The sequence below is a fragment of the Dromiciops gliroides genome, chromosome 3 (genome assembly GCF_019393635.1).
Source record: "Dromiciops gliroides isolate mDroGli1 chromosome 3, mDroGli1.pri, whole genome shotgun sequence".
In the NCBI taxonomy this organism is placed as follows: Eukaryota; Metazoa; Chordata; class Mammalia; order Microbiotheria; family Microbiotheriidae; genus Dromiciops; species Dromiciops gliroides.
This window is the reverse complement of record NC_057863.1, coordinates 528,071,993-528,097,511: the sequence shown is the minus strand read 5'-3', so window position 1 is coordinate 528,097,511 and position 25,519 is coordinate 528,071,993. Positions and strand designations below refer to the sequence as shown.

General features: G+C 37.9%; 1 pseudogene; it reads left to right on the top strand.

The window, feature by feature from the left end:
- LOC122747889 overlaps positions 1 to 24,162 on the top strand; it is a 96,902-nt pseudogene extending 72,740 nt beyond the window's left edge.
- Positions 24,163 to 25,519: the final 1,357 nt, after the last annotated feature.

Below are 25,519 nucleotides of genomic sequence, written 5' to 3'. Positions count from 1 at the left end.
ATCCCCAAGGGGATGAATCTCTAATGTCATTAATGTGAGTATTCCATCCAAAAATGCAAAGCACAACCCATCTATGCTTGTCCATCCTTTGTGGAACATGTAGATTATTATTATTGAGTTAGAAATTTACTTATTTGTTCTTAGCATTCTTACCTAAAGGAGACAGGATGACAGTGGAGAGAGAACCTCAAAGTCAGGAAGATCTGGGTTCAAGTCCTACCTCAGATACACACTATTTTATATGATGCTGAGAAAGTCATTTAACTTTCTCCTAGTGCCCTAGGCAACCCTCTAAGACTACAACTTGCAGAACAGGTGCTGACCTGAATTGCTGGAAGGAATTTCCTCATCCTGAAATTCCTTATGTCAATGAAATTTCAGTTAACAATTCTTACCGATGTAGAATAAGTAGTGAGTGAAAGAAGAAGGAGGAGGATGGGAAGCCATTTTAAAAATTGTATGTCTAATATTAGCCTCTTTTATAAGCAAAGCTTATATTTTTTGAAGCAACTAGGTGGCACAGTGGATAGGGTACTGGACCTGGAGTCAAGAAGACCTGAATTCAAATCCAACCTCAGACATTTACTATTTGTGTGAGCCTGGAAAGCTCACTTAATCTTTGTCAGCATTAGTCTTCTCATCTATAAAATGCAAATAAATAATAGCATCTATTCCCCCATCCCAAGGGTTATGGTGAGGACAAAATGAGATAATGTTTGTAAGGCACTTTGAAAACCTTAAAATGTTAAATAAATGATAAAAATAGTGATATTATTATAAATTATTACAAATAGCATTAATAATGAGAATTAATTTTTAATATTTAGAGTGTTTTGATACATAGAAATTGTTATTTGCCTAATATCAATGATATACCATATACAGTTTGCAGGTTTGGAGTCAAAAGACTTGTATTCAACTTGCTAGCTCTGTTACATACTATTTGTGTAATCATTGGCCTCTCTGGGTTTCAGTTTTATCATATGAACTAGATGATCTCTATCTAAGGTGGCTTCCAGTTTTATATCTATGATTCTATGCTCATAACCCTATTTTGCTCCTGGACTGTCATCGGTATTCCTCTGTATGATCAGTACTACTTTGAGAATTCTTTCTTATTCTGCAGTGGTACAATGGCTTAAAGCTTCAGATATCGATTATTGGGTAGATGCTGCAAATGGATGTACCAGAGCAAAGAAAATTGTCCCCAGACAACCATTTCTCTGAAAGACAAGACCAAATTGTCCCACTTATTCAAAAACTCTCTAAGGTCCATTAAGCTCTCCAGGGCCTGTTTAGTGAAATCAATAGGACAGGCCATATTATTAAAGAATTATGAGGGCCCAATTGAGTGCTTGAATGCTTCTGGGTATGTGGCCAAAGGCTTGGACAAGATGAAGCCAAAGGAATATTCTCTTCCTCTCTCTATTCTTCTTGATGAAAGTATCCCAGTGACCTCTACTGAGTATTATACAGGAAACCTGGTAATAAAAAATAATATAAAGGAAAGTACATGCATCTAGTCCTATGCAACAGACTTGACAGTCAAAGTGGTCAACACAAAGGTTTCCCACAGATCTTGGCAACTGCTGCAGACACTACTCCCTGATGTTCCCTTTTGCTCTTGCTGCAAATGCTGTGGTATAACTAATGGTGATGGTGAGATTATGATTTTTATCACATGAGAATAATTATTATTGTTATATATCACTACAATTTCCAGTATATTGTATCATATAGTAATTTTCCCATATATCATGTGTATTATAGTTTAGGTCTATTGTTTTAGACCCCTGTGTGATAACCTTTCAAAAGAGGACTGTCAAACTGGTAATTATAATAGCCTCCTAAATGGTCTTCCTGTCTTCAGTCTAGCTTATCTCCAGCCCAATTCATCCTTCATACTACCACCCAAGAAATTCCACTCAAAAAAACTCCCTTGGTTCCCCATTGGCTATTGAGTATATTATAATCTTCTGATTCTGAGGTTCAAAGATCTGGCTCCAGCCTATCTTATACTATTTTCCTTCAAATACTGTACATTATAACCTGGTCAGACTATAATCTAGCTTTCATTTGCACACTGCTCTCCCATGTTTCTGTCCATTTGCTTATGCTATTCTCTCCACTTAGAGTAGTCTCACCATCTTTGCCTGTCAAATATCTTCCATTTTTTTTTTTTTGCAGGGTAATGACGGTTAAGTGACTTGCCCAGGGTCACACAGCTAGTAATTGTCAAGTGTCTGAGGCCAGATTTGAACTCAGGTTCTCCTCTAGGGCTGGTGCTGTATCCACTGAACCACCTAGCTGCCCCCATATTTTCCTTTTTTTCAGAGCCAACCAGCCTATTCCCAAAAACCTTCCTTGCCCCACCCACCTCTACTCCAGGTGAGAGTGGTATTTCTTTTCTCAAACATTTCACCAAAGTTTGTCTAAACCTCTCAATTTTATATGTGTGTGTGTGTATGTGTGTGCATATATACAAACAAGTGTTTATGTATATGTATATTATCAGCCTATCTAGATGTATATTTTTCACCTATTAGATTACAAACCTATTAGATTATTAACTTATTTGCAGAATAGGTTTGTGTTGTATTTACCTCTGTATCCTTAATGCTTAGCATAGTGTCTTGAACATAGTAAATGTTTAACAACTGCTTGTTGAGTAAATGAATGAATTTCTGTTCTAGTGAGGAAGGGTAGGATATAATTGGCATGTGAGTTTCCACTAGGTTGGGGGTAGTTACAGACCCCAGGGATGGGAGAGAGGCAGAGAAATGGAGATGAGGTGACAACAAAAGGGTCATGATAATGGCACTAAAAATCCTCTGAATCAGTTTGCTTGTGACAGACTCCTGTCTTTAGCTTTCTATTGTGAGGGAGTGGAGAACTTTAATCAGAAATATTTTACTTATCTTCATGGGAGTTTCCCTGAAAGTTCTGTTCTCTGCTAAAACTTGGTTCTGTCGTGGGAGAAATTGGTGGGGGAGAAGAAATGGAAGCATTGTTAGATTTTATATTCTTGGGCTCAAAGATCACTTCATGTAGTGACTATAGCCATGAAATTAAAAGACTCTTGCTCCTTGAAAGGAAAGCCATGGCAAATTTGTACAGTATACTGAAAATCAGAGATATCACCTTGCTGACAAAGGTCTTTATAGTCAAAGCTTTGGTTTTTCCAGTAGCAGTTGGACTACAAGGAAAACTGAGTACCACAGAATTACTGCTTTCAAATTGTGATGCTAGGGAAGACTTTTTTAAAATCATAAGAAAGCAATCCGATATAGGTTATATATGTACAATAACATCAAACATATTTCTGCATTAGTCATGTTGTGAAAGAAGCATCATAACAAAAGGGAAAAACCTCAAAAAAACAAACCCAAAAAACCAAAAGTAGGAATAGTATAGTTAAATCTGCATTCAGAATCCACAATTCTTTTTTTCCAGATGTGGAGAACATTTTTGATCATGGGTTCTTTGGAATTGTCTTGGATCATTACACTGCTAAGAAGAGCCAAGTCTATCACAGTTGATCATCACATGATGTTGCTATTACTGTGTACAATGTTCTCCTAGTTCTGCTCACTTCACTCAGCATCAGTTCACTTAAGTCTTTCCAGGTTTTTCTGAAATCTGCCTCCTCCTCATTTCTTACAGTACAATAGTATTCCAGGGGACAGCTAGGTGGCACAGTGGATAAAGTACTGGCCCTGGATTCAGGAGGAACTGAGTTCAAATCTGACCTCAGACACTTGACACTTACTAGCTGTGTGGCACTGGGCAAATCACTTTACTCTCATTGTCCCACAAAATACAAAACAAAACAAAACCCACACCAAACCAAAAAACAAAACAACACCCCCCCAAAACCCCCCAACCCCAATAGTATTCCATTACATTCATATTCCACAACTTGTTCAGCCATTCCCCAATTGATAGGCATTCCCTCAATTTCCAACTCCTTGCCACCACAAAGAGAACTGCTATAAACATTTTTGTACATATGGGTCCTTTTCCCTTTTTCATGATCTCCTTGGGATACAGACCTAGTAGTGGTATTACTGGGTCAAAGGGTATGCACAGTCCCATAGCCCTTCAGGCAAAAGGATGAGGATGAATGTTCTCACTTTCAATATCCCTGTGTATGTGTGTTAGTATGTATTTAACTAGGTATAATATTACTTTCCTTGTTTTGGATACTATATCTTTTAATTTTGTCTAAGATCAAATTAGCTTTTTTTTTTTTTTAGTTACCATGCCATACTACTGATTAGTTTTGAGGTTGCAATCCACCAAAATTTCTCATTTCATTTTCATAGGAACTGCTATATAACCATATCTCTTTCATTCTATATTTGTATAATTGAATTTTTGAACTCAACTGTAACATTTTGCATTTATCCTTTTAAAATTCCTCTGTTGGGGGCAGCTAGGTGGTACAGTGGGTAAAGCACCAGTCCCAGATTCAGGAGGACCTGAGTTCAAATCTGGCCTCAGACACTTGACAATTATTAGCTGTGTGACCCTGGGCAAGTCACTTAACCCTCATCACCTGCAAAAAAACAAACACACAAACAAAAACCTCTGTAGTTTAGCCCTACTGATCTAGCCTTAGAAGATCTTTTTAGATTATATCATCCAAATTACTAGATATGACTTTCAGTTTTATGTCATCTATAAATTTAATCATTATGCTTTTCTCTAAATTATTGTTTAAAATGTTGATCAGCACCCAAAAAAGACAAATTATTGCATTACTCCACTGAAAACTTCCTACCAGGTTGACTTTGATTCATTAATCAACACCCTTTGAGTTCAGTTAGTTAACTAATTTTGGACCCACCTAACTCTTCACTCATCCAGCCCATAGTTCTTTGTCTGGTCCTCAATGCTAGACTTTGTGAAGTGCCTTCCTGAAATCCACCTATAGTTAATCTATGACATTCCTCACATATATCAGTCTAAAATGGAGAGAAAATAGTGTTGCATTTAAAATAATTACAATAGACACCAGATAACAAGCATGTTATCAGTTTATCAATTTCTACCAACCAGGGATTGACAAAAAGGACTCTAACTTTTCATGGTCCAGAAAGAGGCATGGCTACCTGTCCAGGCTTTTTTTTTATCTCTTTTCAATAAGAGGCAGGTCATTATATATTAATCAAATCTAATCAGGCCATTAGACAGCAATCAAATCTAATTGGTTAATGTAATTAAAACTGGATTACATCAGGTCAAAGAATTCAGACCCCACCTAGACTGCACCAGGACTAGCTACTATCTGGGTGTAGTCCTGACCGGGCAGCCAGTCTATCTGACAGCATGTAACACAAAGGGGAATCTGAAGTTCCCTATACACTGGTAATCAATAATTGTTTTCTCACAATAGGATGTGGGGGGGGGGCAGCTAGGTGACACTTACTATCTGTGTGACCCTGGGCAAGTCACTTAACCCTCATTGCCCTACCAAAACAAAAAACAAAAAAAACCACAATAGGACATGGGATGAAAACAGTCTAAGCTGTTTACACTTTGGGCTTAGTTGGGTACAGCATGCTAAAACAGATATTAGGTCTTCCTTTAGCTTTTCTATTTATTCTTGAGTCATATTCATAGTCTGAGTTTAATTCTGGTTAAACTTAAATGGAAAATAAAGTCATGAGCTTTAAGAGTGCATGGGGGCAGCTAGGTGGTGCAGTGGATAACGAACTGGCCCTGGATTCAGGAGGACCTGAGTTCAAATCTGGCCTCAGACACTTAATACTTACTAGCTGTGTGACCCTGGGCAAGTCACTTAACCCTCATTGCCCTACAAAAAACAAACAAAAAATAAACAGACAAATATTTTAAAAAAAAGAGTGCATGGGGTTGGTTCTCCTCCAAGGTATCAGAGATTAGGCACCTGAAAATTATTCCCTTCATTTTCAGGTGGGAAATCAAGCTCTACTCATGGAAACTTTCTTCATAATTCTTTTTAGCAATAGGTCAATCTAACTGGGGCCTAGACAAATCATCTCTAGTTGTCTTTTCACACACTGGGACTTAAGAATTTTAATGGATTCCTTTAACACATTAGATGAGTCTACTGGAGATTGAGACAAATTTCATTTTTTTTCTGTACCACAGGGTATCCAAAATTTCCCCAAAGAATCTCTTCTCATGCATTAAGGAAAGTCAAATGGAGTTCTTAACTCATCTCTCACTAGGATAAGTAGCTTACATTAAAGGGGAAATAAATGTTGAAAATCTCCAAAGAAGTGTTGAGCTCCCCAAATGGTATAAAACACTTGGGGGTTGATTTTTAGGGTTTTTAGACTGACAGAAAAACCTTACCTACCACCTTTAGTTCATTAAGCCCTTAGACTGCCTGAATTCACATCATAATAAGGCAAGTAGTCTGTCTGCTTACAAGTAAAACAGGAAAAAAAAAGAAAAGAAAGAAAGAAAACAGCTAACATTGATGAGCTGTCCCATTGAGCTCTAGGTGAAACACTAGGTCCTTATATTTCTGAGCTACAAAAATCCAAAATGAAAATTCCATGCTGCCTATAGTAGCTTCAACATGTGACTAAGTCATTGCACAATTTTACTCAAATTAATAGAGTGGTACAACATGTATTAGAAGTAAAACATTCAAATATGCAAAGATTGACATCAAGAATCAGGTCAAACTTGTAAGGAATCATATGAGAAAATGTTTAATTTTGTTCAGTTGTAGTCTAAAAGATAAAAAAAATCCTTTAAAAAAGGCTAAGAATAAGATTCCTAGGTGGAGAATCTCTCCAGTCTGAGTTTGCAAATGTGAAAGACCCCAAAATTATCTTGCACAAAGCTCCCACAGTGTGTCATGTTCTTTGGGTCTATTTCTTTAAATCCTACTCTCATTGGTTGGCTAGGTCACTAGAGGGTAATTACTACCTTCCCCTCTCAGGATTCTATGATTAGATGGATAATTCTGTTTAAAATCTAATAATTCTATAATTAGATAGAATACTAATTAATACTAATATCAGACAGAATACTAATTAGATATAATCATGAGGTGGGGATAGGTAGAATCCTGAGGGTTATTGTGGTATTCTAGTAATGCTGCTCATGAACCCCCACCAGTGTGTTTTCCATTAGTTATCAGATTTAATTCACTTTTACAAAGTGTTTACTAAATAGGGTTATCATGGAGACTTGGTACAAGAAAAATCTCCCAAAAGTCTGGGACACTTTCCACCACAAATACATACAAGGCCCATGGGAAGAGTGGGCACAAACTTAAAATACAACAATGGTGAAGCACGTGTAGAAAATGCATGTGGCCAACACATAAACTCATAAGATTCTGATCACCTGGCAAGATAAGGTGTTGAACACTGAAATCTTTTCTTGAGCTGACCTGACAAGCATTCAAACCCTATTGCAGAAAGTGAAAACTCCAATGGGCTGGCCATATTGTACAAATTGCCAAAAGTATGTTTGCCTAACATACTATTTTTATGGAGAACTCATACAAGGCAAGAGCTCAACCAAACGTCAAAAGAAACAATACAAAGACACTCTCAAGATCTCTTTGAAGAACTTTGGAATTGATTTTGAGACATGCAAAATACTGGCACAGGACTGCCCAGCATGGCATACTCGCCTTAAATTAGATGTGCTCTATGAGCAAAAAAGAATTGAGCAAAGCTCAAAAGAAACATGAGACGCACAAATTTAGAGACATCTAAATAGAGACATCTCTATTCCAAATGTTCATATGGACTAATTTGTACCCAACCTTTGGTGGAGCCTTCTGAGCTGATTAGTCTGATCAGCCACAGTTGGACACATTGTACATTGACCTCAACATAGTGATGTCATTTTCATCTTTTTTGAGTACAAAGGACAACAATCACCTTTCTTGAATCCATTGTCAGAATTTTTTCCTCCAGTGGTAGGTGGGTGTCATATTTCCTCAAACATCTTCCTTCTTCTAATGACTGTCTTTCTGCATCTGTGTTTGTCCTCAGTCTGGCTCTATTCTCCTGGATGGATATTTGTTACTAGTCTGGTCTCTGATGACACAGTCAATGGTGTGTGTGTGTGTGTGTGTGTGTGTGTGTGTGTGTGTGAAGGCACACACATATAATACACCTTCTGGACTCACCATCCTCCCCCTACCACCTTGTCCTCTGGTACTGACACAAGAATTTGCCTTCTTAAGGCAATCCCAGCCCAGATAAAAAGCTCCCAAAGTTGGACTGCCTTCTGTTGAAATTCTTCTATTTATTTAAAATCCCCCCTCTCCCTCCGAGGTTTGGTCACCTTGTTTACTTAACCAATTAAGCTTGATCCAGAGATTCATATCTCATTATGCTGCTCACACATATAACAATTCATAAAGACACTTGAAAACTATATTAAAATGTTATTATAAAAGCCCTATTATTCTAAAAGGCTTTATAATGATTACATTTTATTCACTGATGTAAGAAACAGATAAACTGAGGCAGGACCCCCAGTCTGGGGCAAAGCAGGAAGGCCATTTATTCTCAGTCTTGCATGATTGGGCAAGTACCCCTTTGGGGGGATACTGCAATTTGTTCCAGTGAAGTTCCCCTTTTTATCCTAGATCTAATGCAATGTCCCTCCCCCATCTGGGTTGACATTCTTCATGACACTTATAAACATGTAGATCACCCCCCACCCCAGATGTGGTGCCACTGCTGCCCCCACCCCGTGGGAGCACTAGACCCTGAGATTTTACAATCTTTAGTTCTCTTAACTTTAGAAAACCTCTGTTGACTCATCAGGGAAAAAGAAGGGAAATTTTGGGGAGTGGGAATAAGCTTTTAGGGTTTGGATTATGTAGTTTGTTCTTATCTGAGAGAAACACACTCTACTGGTTAGCTATTAACTCAGCAGGAAAAAAGAAGGAATGGTAGAGATGGGGGGAGAAGCCCCCAGGACTTGAATAATGTATCCTATCAACTGAGGCAGACACACCATTTCTATCAATTGAGATAAGGGTATGGACTACCCCTATAGATGGAAGTTTTTATCTATAAAAGGTATATAGTCATTTGAGCCCAGGATTTTTATATCTCCTTGATTTTATTGTATTTAAGCTCCAATAATGGGATAAAGGTCATGGATTTAATCTCTATTTGGTCTAGTTAGTGTCATTTTGCCATGTGACCACCGACTGCATCTTTGACTGCAACTGTTTGATAAATGGATATTGTTGGTGGCTGTGTAAATGAATGTGGGGGGATTTAAAAACAAACAAACAATTAGGGATTACCTTGTAGGAAATGGTTTCCTTTTAAACTGTTCTTTCCCCTACTTTTGCCCATTCCTTACTGTTTCTAAGGTTGAGGTAGACTCAGTTTTTCACTCAATTTTTTTAAGGCTTCAGTTTCCTCAAATGTAAAATGGAATAATGGCTCCTAAGGTACCTTGGAGCTCTAAATATATGATCCTATGATCCTGTAACCTTATGAGAAAGGAGGTAAGAAAGTTTAATTATAAGCTGATTGGTTGGGCCAAATATTAGGGCTCTCTTAGGAAAATCAGATATCTCCTCCCCTTTCCAATTCTCTTTTCTTCCTTTCTATTTCCTCCCCCCTCCCCCCCCCCACCCATGTCCTTGCTCTCCCTCCTTCCCTATGCAAACCATGTCTTTGTGTTCTTACCTTTTCTTCTATCAAATCCTATTCTCAGGAAGCTAATTCTGATAAACTCAATCACAATGAAATGAACATGAATATGGTTGTAAGAAAGGTCAAATATTTCACCTCTTCCAGGGGTATTTTCATTTTAACAGGTGAATACCTTTACCCAAAGGAAGAGGTAATATGTTATGAAGTTTCAGGCATTAGCCAGTACAGATGAGAATCTGTTAGTGGGTAGGAGGCCCTCCCTGCATCTGAAATCTTAGACATTAGAGTTATTTGTCTATGTCATATCCCTATCCTAGACTGCAAATTTCAGGAAGACACTGAGAGGTTAAGCACGTTGTCTGAAGTCACATAGCTGCTATCTGTCAAAGGCAGCACTTGAACCTAGGTTTTCCAAACTGAGGCTGATCTTATGCATTGTGCCATGCTGCTCTTATTTTCAAATATTAGAAATATCTATATAAACATGTTATTATTATAAAAGGCCGAGGTTAATAAAGGGCAAAGTCCGTGTGAATATCAACACAATTCTGTTTGAAAAGAATTTTGAGTTCCTCAAATGTCCTAGTCTTTTGTTAACATTTCAACATCATTGTGCTTTACATAGGCCCTCATTAGTAGTAATGTTATGTACCTTTGTAGCATCATTAGGAAGAAGATATTTCTTTTGCCACTAAATTCGTGGGCAAAGAGGGTCGCATTAAGAGTCCTCATCTATTATCTTAGCCCTATGTCTTCTAACTGTGTGATTTTGGACAATTCAAGAGGCACAGCCCCTTTATCCTCCGATTTCTTTGTCTGTGGCCATAAAGTGCACAGAAAGAGTGTTTAATGGTCACCAGGAAAATAGAATTATAATGTCATGGGGCGCAGAGCACCCCAGAATTTCTCTGGGGCACACCGAGGAATCTTCTCCTTGAGAAACTAAACCAGAGGACAGATAACTCCTAGAGAGATAAGCTGAACCAAATCAGACTGAGCTAGCTTTGGATTCCCACCCTTCATTCTGGTCTCCCTTATCCTGGGGAGATAAGTTTGGGTGTGGCTTCGGCCTTTGTGTTCTGAAGAGGGATCTGTAGCCACCCCTCACCCAATTCCTTTAGTCACTACCAGTGGGGGATGGTCCTCCACTGCTCACCCAATTCCCCCAGCTACCACCAGTGGGGGATGGTCCTCCCTCACTAAAGGAACTTTCCACAGGAAGATGGTCCACCCCCATCAGTCCTATATAAAAGTACCTTCCAGTCTCCTGTTCGAGGAGATTTGGTACCTCTGAGTCATGTGCTTTATGCCAAATCTCCCCATGAAAAGTCCAAGGATTTCTTTCATGGTTTCCCTCCCCCCACCCTTCCCTTCCCTTGCTCCTAAATAAACTATCACCTTATTCTAACTAAGTTTTGTGTGCAAGAGGGTGTAATTCTTTAAAGAGGAATTCCTAAGAACCCCAACCCGTACCCCATTTCCCACCATATCAATAAGCAGCCCTATACTGATGAGGCATCATGGTATAGCCATAATCTTGGGTTCTTGAGGGCTAAATCAGCAGACTACAAGCTGGGAAAAGTCCTAACACATGGAGAAGTTTCAAGTGTAGGCCTAGAGATGAAGAGACTGCATATCTGTGGTCTGAGGACCAGCCTAGCTAAGTTTGGAGAATGTCATTACCAGATTATCCACAAAGTAATAACAGGTCATGAAGACTGTCTCACCTGGCTGAACTCTTCTTCCTATTCAAACTTTTCATGACTTTCATCATGCCCCTCCTCCAGGCACCCTACTTTCCTATCTCCTGTGCTTTTCAGTTTCATTTTGTATGTTGTTTCCCCCCATTAGATTGTGAACTCCTTGAGGGCAGGGCCTGTGTTTTGTCTTTGTATCCGGAGCACTTAGCATGGTGCCTGGCACATAGTAGCTGCTTAATAAATGTTTATTGACTTACTGCTAAAGCAAAGAGGGATTGTATCTGGTGTTATTGGAAGGGATACCCACACTGATGGAAACATGGGTCTTTGAAGTACTGAAGCATTTGATTATTATGTCCATTTTCAACATTTCCAGTGTTCCAGTGATATTACTTTTCTTCTGTCCTGTGAGTTTAAAAATTAGAATCACTCTACAAGAGGCAGGAGAGAAAAGATCATACTAGTTGCATGATCCATGGCGAGTCACTTAGCTTCTCTGAGTCTTAGTTTCTTCATATGTAAAGTAGGAATAATAGTTGCAGCACTTACCTCAAAGTATTACTATGATTTAAGGTATTTGTAATCATAGAAAAATTATGGAAATATGATTTGTTGTTACTCCATACTTTCCTTGAAGCCATCACTAAATCTTGCTGATTTTTTCAGTAATGGTTTCTGGATTTTCCTTTTTCCTTTTTCTCTCCTAGACATAGTCCTGGAATAGGCCCTAACCATTTTAAATTTGGGCTACTGCCACAATAGTAAACTCACTGGCACTCTTGGGAGTATCTTTCTATTTGCTGATGCCTGGGCTCCAAATGAAAATACCCTTCTATTCTTCTTCACTTTACAAAGTGGTAAAGGAAACATTAAGTAGAAATGTTTGTTTACTGTTATGCCAACATTTCCAGAATGGCCATAGACAGTCTTTATCTGCAGATGCTGTCCTCTAGACCAGCATTTTTTGTTAACTCAGGAGAAACAAGGCAAAAAAAGAGAGAATCCAATCAGCATCTTCCAGTGTTCCTGAATCCTTAACTACTATCAAACACTATCCAACTATAAAGTTTTGTCATATCAACCAATCGAAACCATGACTGACTGGTTGGATGCAGATTAATAGGGTAGGAGAAGGGAGGGATGATCTCCTAATATAACAAATCTAGTAAGAATAGACATTTTTATTGAACCATACTATTTCTTTTGTTTTTGGTGCTGTTATTTTTCTATTTTGAGGTTTTTCCTTATTGCTCTGATTCTTCTTTTATAGTATGACTGATGCAGAAATATGTTTAAAGTTGTTATGTATGTGTTTATGTGTATATATGTACATATATGTATATGTGTATATATCTATATCTATATAAAACCTATATTGGATCGCCTGCTGTCTGGGGGAGGGGGGAGAAAATTTTGAAATTGAAAATCTTATGTAAACAAATGCTGAAAGTTATCTCTACATGTAACTGGAAAATAATAAAATACTTTTATTTTTAAAAAAAGAATAGACATTTTTATGTGGCTTCTAGCCATGTTGGAGATTTATTTAGCACACAATTATTATTTAGCCTAGGCTGTTCCAGGACCTCTAAGTTGTATTCTTTCTTCCATTGTCTCCATCAAACCACATGAATTTCCTATATAGCTCCAGTATCATCAATTCAATGAAGTCTTTCTAGATCAGATCCTTCATACTTTACAGGTATTTCAGTCATTGTAGCATCTGTCAGAATTCAGATACAAATAGAATCAGTTGTGTGTTTTTGTTTCTGTGACACATGTTCTTGTATTTTTAGTTGGTGTCTTTCCCAACTCCTCAGATAACCCATTCCCTGTCAAAATTAGCTTTAACATAAACTGCCTAAAATTGTACTTCCCAAAGATATTCAATCATAATTGAGAAAATAATTTTTTAAAAGAAGAGGTAGTAATTAATGGGGGCAGTGGTAATCCTTGAGGGCAGGGACTCTATTGTTTAAAACTGTACATTCTTATTAGGACTAGTACTGCTGTGCAGTAAACAACTGGGTGGCTCATTTAAAGTAGGTACATAGGCACAGTCAACAAGTGGATTTTTTTTAATGACAGAATGAGTAAGTAAATGAGTGAATGAATGTATGAATGAATAGATGAATGGATGGATGGATGGATGGATGAATGAATGAAAAGCCTTCTTCAGAATTATCAGTATCCATCCCCCAGTGCAGCCAGAACTTTATCATCATACCATGGGTTATATCTTTCTTTGCTTTTTGATGAGCCAGATGGTATGCATACATCAGAGAGAATTGAGCTTGACATCCATTTGAGTCACACTGAATATATGCTTGGTTAAATATTTTTCCATTTTCTGAAAATTGTTCTTACTGAGTATTTGCTCTAGAGAGCACAGCTTTCTTTTCCCCCTCTAAAGCACAAGTCAAACAGTGAGGAATACTGAAATGAAGGGAATGAATAATGAGGCATGAAGGGACCTGGATAGCCACTTGCCATAAGACTTCAAAGAATCCAAGCCCTATCATGAACTGTGAGCTTCTCTTCATTATAATAGGCAAACAAGGTCAAGAGTCAACCCTTTGAGAGAGGATGTTACTACTTAGGAAAGGCATCCTTTGACCCCATTCTTCTGTAGTTGCACATACTTTGTTAAATTGCATCTAAATGAAGCAGGAAGTCCTTGGTGTTCCTGATGAAGATCATAGCCCTAAAAATAGCTTACTTTTATAGAGCACTTGAGAGCAGGTCCTCCATATTTTATCTCATGATCCTCACAATCACCTTGTCATGTAGATGGTGCAAAAATCACAAACATTTTATGGATGAGAAGGCAGAGGCTGGCAGAGGGAAAGTAGCTACAGTTATTAAGTCACGGGGGTCAGGACTTGAACGCACATCTCAATGCTTAGTTGTTTAGTGCAATTTTCCAGGACATTGAACAACTAGACCTAAATATTACAATAAACTTCCTAGAAAGGAAGACTTTTTCTCCTATATTATTATGGGTAGAGCTTCATTATCTCTATACAATATTTTGTAATATCTTTGGTTTTCTGACTTTATTTCTTTGACATAAATTTTCTCTTGTTAGCTATGTAAGTCAGTGAATGAATAAACATTTATTAAGTGCCTACTATATGTCAGGCACTGTGCTAAGCTCTGGGAATACAAGGAAATATAAACACCTCTTTCTTCAGATGCACTTATTTCTAGGTAAACAACAATCAATACAATAGTCAAATGTAGTCTATGATTATGTTGTGCCATCAATTATATTGTAAATATTTATAATGTCCCTCCTCATTCAGAACAATTTGAATAGGTAAACATGCCTAACTAATATGGAGTTTGTTTCAGTCATATACTTAGGAAGATCTTACATTACATCACAATTTTATTTGGTTATTTTCCATTTATGTCTGACTCTTTATGACCCTGTATGGGGTTTTCTTCAAAAAGATACTGGAGTGGTTTGTCATGTTCTTCTCCAGCTCATTTTATAGATGATAAAAACTAAGGCAAAGAGTGTTAAGTGACTTGCCCAGGTTCACACAGCTGTAAGTGTCTGGTACCAGATATGAACTCAGATGAGTCTTCTTGATTCCAGGTCTATCATTATAGCTATCCCCTGTGCTGCCCTTTATCACAATAAGAGAGCCGATGTAGGGAAGCCACTTCATTTTAGGCATATTGAAACTCATCTATGACCTAGTAGTACATTCTAAGTATCTGCCAGTGATACACAGAATTTAAGAAGCTTGCTCAGGGATATTATACTAGCTTCTTAATTGGTTTTCTGCCTCAGGTTTTTTTCCTTTCCAATTGTTTATAAGGCCAACAAAATAATCTTAAGGCACAGGTACATGTCTCCTTTACTCAAAAAATCTTCAGTGATTTTCTGTTGTTTTTAATATAAATATGGATAGAGTTCTGGGTTTGGAATCATCATCTCTGTGTTTGAATTAATCTGACTAGGGGTAAGCTATGCTGGTCAGTGAAGATACAAAACCCAAAAGGAGACAGACTCTTAGAGGCTGTGTGTTCTCTTAGGTGGTTCTAATATGAACATAGAAAAATTAATCAAAGGAAATTTGGGGAGGGGGAGAGAACTTATAACTCGGTGCTTAGTTGTTTAGTGCAATTTTCCAGGACATCGAACAACTGGTACATTGTTGGTGGCATTGTGAACTAGTTTAATCATTCTGGAGAGCAATTTGGAACTATGTCCAAAAGGTTATCAAACTCTGCATACCCTTTGACCCAACAATACCACTACTAGGTCTGTATCACAAAGAGAACAAGGAAAAGGGGAAAGGGTTTCTTTCTTTTTTTAAAAATAATAATAACCATTTTTATTTATAGTCTGGAGTTCCAATTTTTATCCCTCTTTCCCTCCCTCCCCTCCCCTCTCCCTGAGATGGCAAATAATCATATATGGGTTATACATGTATGATCATGTAAAACATTACCATATTTGTCATTTGTACAATAAAACTTGATTAAAAGAAAAAAATGAAAGAAAGTGAAAAATAACATGCTTCAGTCTGTTCATCAATATCAGTTCTTTCTTTGGAGGTGGATAGTATATTTCATCAATAGTCCTTTGGTATTGTCTTGGATCATTGTGTCATGGGGTGCAGAGCACCCCAGAAGTTCTCTGGGGCACATCAAGGAACCTTCTCCTTGAGAAACTAAACCAGAGGACAGATAACTCCTAGAGAGATAAGCTGAACCAAATCAGACTGAGCTAGCTTCCCACCCTTCATTCTGGTCTCCCTTATCCTGGGGAGATAAATTTGGGTGTGGCTGCGGCCTTTGTGTCCTGAAGAGAGAGGTCTGTAGCCACCCCTCACCCAATTCCTCTAGTCACTACCAGTGGAGGATGGTTCTCCCTCACTAAAGGAACTTTCCACAGTCAAATGGTGACCCCTCCCCCCATCAGTCTTCTATAAAAGTACCTTCCAGTCTCCTGTTCAAGGAGATTTGGTACCTCTGAGCCATGTGCTTTGTGCCTATCTCCCCATGAGAAGTCCAAGGATTTCTTTCATGGTTCCCCTCTCACCCCCTTCCCTTCCCTTGGCCCTAAATAAACCACCACCTTATTCTAACTACTTTTGTGTGCAAGAGGGTGTAATTCTTTAAAGAGGAATTCCTAAGAACCCCAACCCTATCCCAACCCATACCCCATTTCCCCACCATTGCAATTGTATTGTTGAGAATAGTCAAGTCATTCACGGTTCTTCATCAAACAGCGTTGCTGTCTCTGTGCACAATATTCTCTTGGTTCTGCTCACTTCAGTATACATCATTTCATACATGTCTTTCCAGGCCTTTCTGAAGTTATCCTGCTTGTCATTTCTTATAGCACAATAATATTCCATCATCATCATATACCACAGTTTGTTTAGCCATTCCCCAATTGATGGGCATTCCTTTGATTTCCAATTATTAGCCACCACAAAAAGAACTGCTATAAATATTTTTGTACAAATAGGTCTTTTTCTCTTTTTGGGGATGTCTTTGGGATATAAACCAACAATGGTATTGCTGGATCAAAGGGTATGCACAGTTCTATAGTCCTTTGGGCATAGTTCCAAATTGCTCTCCAGAATGGTTGCATCTTTTCACAGCTCCACCGATAGTAGATTAGTGTCCCAACTTTCCCACATCCTGTCCAACATTCAATATTTTCCATTTTTGTTATATTTGCAATTCTGATAGGTGTAAGGTGATACTTCAGAGTTGTTTTTATTTATTGCAGGGCAATGAGGGTTAAGTGACTTGCCCAGGGTCATACAGCTAGTAAGTGTCAAGTGTCTGAGGCTGGATTTGAACTCAGGTCCTCCTGAATCCAGGGCCAGTGCTTTATCCACTGTGCCATCTAGCTGCCCCCATCCAGAGTTGTTTTAATTTGCATTTCTCTGATCAATAATGATTTAAAGCATTTTTTCATATGTATATAGATAGCTTTGATTTATTTGTCTAAATATTTATAGCAGCTTTTTTTATGGTGGCAAAGAATTGGAAATCAGGTGGATACCCATCAGTTGGGAAATGGCTGAACAAGTTTTAGTATATGATGGTGATGAAACACTATTGTGCTATAAGAAATGATAAGCAGGATGGCTTCAGAAAAACCTGGGAAGACATATGAACTCAAGCAAAGTGAAGTAAATAGAATCAGGAGAACATTATACATAGTAACAGCAATACCATAAGGCTGACCAACTGTGAAAGATTTAGCTATTCTGATCAAGAAAATGATCCAAGACAATTGACAATGACCAATGATGAAAAAATGCTATCTGCCTCCAGAGAGAAAACTGATGAACTCTGAATGCAGGTTGAAGCACAATTTTATTTTACTTTCTTTATTTTTATTGTTTTATGTTGTTTTTTGCAACATAGCTAATATGGAAATATGTTTTGCATGATTATGTTGTGGGAACTTGCAACCTGGTTGGGGAGGGCTAACTCACCCAAAGAATTGGAGGCTCATAACAAATTTTGTAAAATAAAAAGATTTATTAGGTGAGAGGAATATATGACTGGGAGATAGAGTCATTATGGAGACTGTCTCTCTGAGTAAGAAAAGAGCTGGTCTCTTTATATATTTACAAAAAATAGAAAACTGTCAAAACAACTGGAGAGGGGATTAAAACAACTGGGACAAAACAACTGGGGAATGCCTAGAGTTTGAATAATGAATGGGCTATCAATACCCATCCATATGTTGTATATCATCTTTTTTCCTTGCAGACCAGGGTCTTTGTGCTCTGGCTACACCCACATTCCTGAGGTGGGAGGAAGACCTGTTTTTCCCTTTGGAAAGTTTAAGGATTATTAAATTTCTTGGGGCTCCACATTCCACTACACCCATTATGTTTACACATGTATAATCAATATCAAATTGTTTGCCTTCTCAAGGAGGGGTTAATTATGGGAAGGAAGGAGAAAATTTGGAACTCAAAATTTAAAAATATGATTGTTAAAAACACTTTTTTACATGTAATTGGGAAATATTCATTCAAACTAATAAAAATAATTATAAAAAATTCACAAATGCATGATGAAGGAAGTATAAGTAGGTAACATTTCTTTTAGGGGCTTCAAGGCAAGATCATTATGAATGAGAGAATGAGAGAAATTATTTCTCTCTTGTATTAATAACTAATTATTGAATCAAGACTAAAGTTTTCCCCCTTTTCTACTTCCTCATCCAGAAATCAACCTGTGTGGTAAATCTTTCTTAAAGGCTTTCCCAGGCAAAGATCCAAAAGAAATTCTAAGTTTAGACTAATGGGTGAATTCCTGCTCATTATATTCACTCAGACAGATATGGGAAAATGTGGGTTCTCCCTTTTGTCAGATAGGTGACATGGAAATTGATATCTCTTTGACCAAGACATGAATAATCATTCCTCAAGATCCTCATTTTAATATAGCCAGTATCTCATTATAATATTCATTCTCTCATTAGTTTTTAACCAATCACATTGCCACATTCAGAAACACCTGATCTTCCAAGAGCATATAAACTGTGAGCCGACCATCAATGAGGGGCCTTTGACATTTTAGCCACTGACTTCTTTTTATTATTAAATGTTAGCCTTATTAATAAAATAATTAAATCACCCAGAAACTATGTTTTCCAAAAATTTTAAATGTCACATTAATCAACAGCATGATATATTAGCAAAAAACCCCAACCCTATTGTATTTTTAGTTTGCATTGAGAGAAGATTAATGTCCAGTATAAGGGAAGTGATGGTCTCACTGCATACTGCCCTGGTCAAAGCATTTCTATAATATAATGTGCAGATATGTATACTACATTTTAATACTCAGTTTTACAGTACTACTTTGACCAACTGAAGTGTATTTTGTATACTGAGTGGACTGGATACCATGCTATAACTAGATTGGTTGAAGGAGGTTGGGAATTTAGATTGGAAAAGAGACGACAAGAAGAAAATAGGAACTTGCCTCAAGTTTTTGAAATGCTGTTATCTGGATATTTTCAACTTGGCCCTGAAAGGCAGAATTAACAACAGTGGGTGACAGTTCCAGAGAGGCAGCTTTAAACTCAACCTACCAACCAAAGTTGTATCAAAGTAGGTTGAACTGCTTCTGAGCTAGTGGGGTCCCTTTCACTAGAGCTCTTCAAGCAGAGAGCTTGGGGATATTGGAATTGGGATACTGTTGAACTAGATGGGCTCCGAGATTCTCTAACTTCTTATGAGCCTATTGTGTGTAAGGCACTGCAGTAACTTGCTAGGCACTGGGGATGTCAGTACAAATAGGAGCACTCCTCCTGCTTTCAAGGTGCTGACAATCTAATGGGGGAAGTGTTCTAACGTGGATGAATTGGGTAGAATGTAACAAACAGAAAGAAAAGCTCTGCACAAAATGCCCAAGGGAGACTGGAGGAGAGAGAGAGATTTCTTTTATCTGGGAAGATAGGGGAAAACTTCACAGAGAAGGAAGCACCTAAATTGTACCTTGAAGCAAGAGAGGAATGTCAGCAAGTAGAGGTGAGAAAGATCTGTATTCAAGGCATGTATGAATCTGCAAATATAGGAGAGGGCAGGATGAGATCAGGGGCTGCTAATAGCCTAATTTGGCTGGAACATAGAGTTCATGAAGGAAGATAATGTGAAATAAATCTGGAAAGGTCAGTTGGAGCCAGATTGTGGGAAGCTTTAAATGCCAGGCAGAGAACCTTGTGTAACAATGTGGCATAGGGGAAAGAGGGCTGCATTTGTGTTCAGGGGAGCGGGGTTTGCATTTTGGATTTCCTACTTACTATAGGAGTTACCTTTGATGCCATGTAACCTCTTTAGGTCCAGTTGCTTCATTAGTAAAAGCTGTGAGTTGTATTAAATGATCCACCTTTAAATCCTATTTTAGGTGTTAGCTTCTGAAGATTTTGGAGTAGGAAACTGAGCCTGAGATCAGTCATACTTGTTCATTGGAAGGATACAGTACTAAGTGGTTCAAAGTGATTTGGAAATCTACCAAACTTTTAAGGTCAATATTATTTGGCTGTTTGGTTCTTTTAGATAATAAAATCCAGGAGCTTCATCATGATTCATTGCAGTGCTGCTGTTTTCTTGGCTCTGTGCATTTCACTGCTGCAGGCAAGAAGTGAGATCAATGTGGCTTAGGTGTTTGTTTCATTGTTGATGTTCTGTGGTCTGTCACCTTTGTAGGACAAGGCATGCATACAGTAGACAAGGAGCCAGGGGAGATCTGGCATATGCCAGATGGGGGTGTGTGATACAGTCTCTATGGACAATGGGAATGACTAGCTAAGTGGCATGCTGAGCAACAAAGCATCTACCTATTGCTGGGTTGAATTAATTACACTCAATCAGCTATGTGCCAGCTAAAAATAGCTATTGATTTGACTACATTTCCATTTTGGAAGGCTTGATCTTTGCCCAACAAAAGCATCATCTTTTTATTGGTGTGTTTCTTGGAAAGTAATGCAGGTGCTATCTCTCTCAAGGAGATACAGGTGAATTCTCAGCAAGACATTGGCATTTTAAATACATTTTTATTCCAAGAAATTTGATCTAGTTGGTAGTGACTGAGCCTTTGTTGCTTCCCCTAACATGTTTAATTGAGCTTTATGATGGGGTTTTATTTTGTGAGCAGTCTGTATTCTTTGCTTCTACAGCAAAATGGATTTAAAAACATTGCTTATTATTTACTGGGGTATATTTCATGTAACTGTTTACTTTTTAGTTAAAACTAATCTCTGTTAATAGCTCAAGTATTATTCTAATAGCTTCTTAATACTCAACCTAAATTGAATAGATTATTTTTTTCCCCATTTAGAATTTCCAAATGGGATGTTCATGGTTTCCCCCAATGATTATGGAAGGTACTCTTTTATCCACTCCCCTTCCTCCTAAAACCTCACAGTTATAATTAAAAAAAAAACATTTATTTAAACTGCATCTTTTTAATGAGTGATTTGATCTATTATGAATTTGTATTTTTTGGATCTAAAACACTTCTAGGTTGTTCAGTTGATAGAAAGCTAGGCCTGGAATCAGGAAGACCTGAATTAAAATCCAGCTTTAGATACGTGCTAGCTGTGTAAACAAGTCATTTAATCTATTTACCTCAGGTTCCTCAACTGTAAGATTGGTATCACAATAACACCTGCATCTCAGTTGTTTAGTGCCTGACCACAGTTGTACTTAATAAATCCATCCTTCCTTCCTTCTTTCCTTCCTTCCTAAATGTACTGTACTACCTAAATGCACCTTTTTATGAAGATTCATCATTGTTTCCTTAGAAAATTAATCATACATTAATATTTCTTCAAATGGATAGTACTCATGTAGCTTCTCTTTGTTAAACTGTTTTTAAAAGTCCCCCCAGCTTTTTGTTTTAACCAACAACATTGTAAACAAAGGCCATTAAAATCTGTTAAAAATCCTGCTTTGAATTCTTCAAATGATTTCAGGTCTCAGAGTTCACAGTTTGTAGTCTAAATTTTTTTCTAGATCATCTTAAATTAATTTTCAATTGTCTTTGATTTGGAGGAGCTTCTGGAAGCAGGATCAGTTTTCTGATAACTGCTGACATTGCTCTTTTAGAATTGTAATGGGTCTTAGAGACTATAGTAGGAAGCATGGTGGCATCTCAATAATTAACAAACCTGTATTAAGTGTGTAATGTGTGCGAGGCATTATTCTAGGTACAGGGGATAAGACAAAAAGGGAAAAGGAAAGAAAAGAAAAAGAAACAGTACCTGACTAAAGGGAGGGCATTTCTAGCAAGGAAAGAAAAACACTATAGATCTTAGAATCAAAGACCCTGGAGTTCAAATCTGGCCATTGCATTTACTGCCACTGCAGCATTGATTAAATTCCTTAACTTCTTTGGATCTTGGTTTCCTTTTCTGTAAAATGAGGATTGGATGTGATGACCTCAACAATCCATTTCAGTTCTAAATCTATGATTCTATCCCAGCCTAATCCCATCACTCAGCAGAAGATCCTGAAGCAGAAATTTAAGTTACATAACCAAGATAACTCTCCAGTTATTGGCAATTAGAACTACAACCTAGGTTTTCTGGTAGCCATAGTAGTATAATTTCCATTACACCAAGCTTTGATTCCACAACAGCATTGGTTTTGGGGAAAACTAAAGGTTTCCTCGAAATCATTCAGTTGTTAAAACAAAGACCTTTTATGTATTTGTCTTTCCCTTCATATGGTCTTTTACTTATCAGAATTAAATGAATTAAGTTAAGACAGGTTGCCAAAGTATAGCAACAAACAATATAAAACACTATAACTCAGACACATTTCAACTTTACAATAAAAAGGAAATCTATCAAGTCCAGTAAATACATTAGAGTAAAATAGATCAAATACTGAATTTATTAAATTACTGCTCATCAGTGTCAAATCCCAGTACTGTCTGGAACATTATTATAGAATCATAAGGCAGAAAGAAATCTTCCAGAGGTAATCTAGTCTATTCTCTTAGTTAACTGAGGTTGGGAGTAGGTGAGGAGTTTGTGTGTGTGTGTGTGTGCTCAAGTACATGTGCTCAAGTGTGTATGTGCATAGGATTGTGTGGAGGGTCAAAACTTTTCTTAGGCAGTGGTGGGGGAACTTTTTTTTTCCTAAGAAAGATAAATATAAAATATCTAACTCGCCTACCTTAAGAATTAGGAATAGAGAATTTAAACTTCATTTGGTAGGAAAAACAAATAATAAATTTTCAATTTTCAGATTATAAAATGTTGAAGGATAAAGAGAATAAAAAGTCCCACCAAAAGAAAGAAGGAAAACCATAAGAGAAAGGAAAAGAAATAAGCACTTGTATGGCATGTACCACATGTGAGGGTCTTTGCTAAGCACTTTTTATAAATATTATCTCAAATGATCCTCACAACAATCCTGGGAGGTAGGTGCTATTATCCCCATTGAAAAGTTGAGGTAACTCCTTCTACTTCTAATGAACACCAAATGGAGGATGACTCCGGTGTTGCAGGAGGAGCTGGAGGCCCTGGGGCCCCAGAGTCGGAGGCCGAGGGGGCTTCTTCAGTGGCTTCTGTGGTGGCTTTGGCAGTGGAGGCTGAGGTCGGGGCCGTGGTCAAGGCTGGGGTCATAGCTGCAGGCCCGAGAAGGAAAGGCCAAAGATAAGGAGTGGGTTCCTGTCACCAAGCTGGGTGGGCTAGTCAAGGACATGAAGATCAAGCCTTTGGAGGAGATCTATCTTTTTTCCCTTCCTATTAAGGAATCTAAGATCATAGATTTCTTCCTGGGGCCTTTACTGAAGGATGAGGTTCTGAAGATCATGCTTATTCAGAAACAAACTAGAGCTGAACAATGTACCAGATTCAAGGCTTTTGTGGCCATTGGTGACAACAATGGCCATGTTGGCTTGGGTGTCAAGTGCTCCAAGGAAGTAGCCAGTTATTCGTGGTGCTCTCATTCTGGCCAAGCTGTCCATCGTTCCTGTGAGACGTGGCTATTAGGGGAACAAGAATGGCAAGCCTTACACATTGCCTTGCAAGGTCACTGGGCACTGTGAAATGATTTTGGTGCCCCTGATTCCCTCCCCTCGAGGTACTGGCATTGTCTCAGCTCAGCTACACTTCTGCAAGGGGCTGTACTGCCACTCTGGGCAACTTTGCTAAAGCTACTTTCGATGCCATCTCCAAAACATACAGCTACTTAACCCCAGACCTGTGGAAGGAGACTGTGTTTATTAAGTCTCCCTATCAGGAATTCACTGACCACACTCCAGTATCTGTCCAGAGGACCCAGGCAGCTGCTATGGCAACCACATAAGATGTTTTTTATAAACAGTGAATAAACAGAACTATGCCTGTTAAAAAGAAAAAAAAGAGAGAAGAAAGTTGAAGAAACTGAGTCAAATAAGGTGAAATGACTTGCCCAAGGTCAAACAGCTAGTAAGTGTCTGAGGCTGGAAATAAGCCCAGGTTTTCCTGATTTCAGGACAAGAACTATATCCAATGTGCCATCAGTTGCTTCAAAAGATAGATGGAGGAAGAGAGTTAGGGAAAGAGAACTTACTTAGAAGCTGTAAAGAATTAATTGTTATTTGAGGTTCTTATGACCCCATCTTTTGGCTAGAATTTTTCACTCCCCAGTTAAAAATTGGTCCCCACAGAAATATCCCCAGAAAGACAAAAGCTTCAGTTCTATCATAGAGTGGAAAATGCTTTTATGTTTTAAGCCAAAATACCTGGGGTCACATCCTAACTTTACCATTTATTACCTGTGTAATCTTGGAGAAGTCACTTAACCTTTTCTGGCCTCACTTCATAAAAGGAGAGAGATAAGAATAGATTATTTTTAAGATCTTGTTCGGGTCCAAGTACTAATGGCATCAATATTTTAAAGGAACAGAACACAATAGACATTTAACAAGGTTATCAGACTTGATATATGCCACAAGTCTTAGTGCAGATATAAGCTTTAGCTTAAATATTTTAAGCATTAGCAAGGATTTGGGGGACACCTTTTACATTCAAACAGGTTTTTCTAAGATTCTAGTAGACACTTGGGTTAATGGAAATGATTGTGTCTGCTTAAATTTTTAAGTCTTTGTGACATTTAGTGAATTCAATAAATACTTATTAAAGGACATATTGTATGCAGAGCCCTGTATTGAGCCTGGGAGGATGCAAAGATAAATATGAGTAGTTCCTGACCTCTTGGATATCAGTAGGCAGGTTAGATAACTTTGGAAAGCCAGTTCTAACATTGTACACATGTATTTATATAAATCAAGGCTTCTTAAACTTTTTCCATTCAAGAACCCTTTTCACCTGAGACATTTTTATGCGACCCCAGATATATAGGTATATAAAACAGTTATACATAAACTTTTACTGTTGCTAAAATTTTTTCCAACCCCCACATTCAGTTATATGACCCCATTTGGGATCACAACCCACAGTTTAAGAAGCTTTGATGTTAACACTAATATAAAATGTGAGAGGTACAATCAAAGTAATATGATAGGTCCTCCTAGGAAGGAAAGGTAATTGTTGTTGGGTTTTTTTTTTTTTTTTTGGTGAGGCAATTGGGGTTAAGTGATTTGTCCAGGGTCACACAGCTAGTAAGTGTTAAGTGTCTGAGGCCGAATTTGAACTCAGGTCCTCCTGAATCCAGGGCCAGT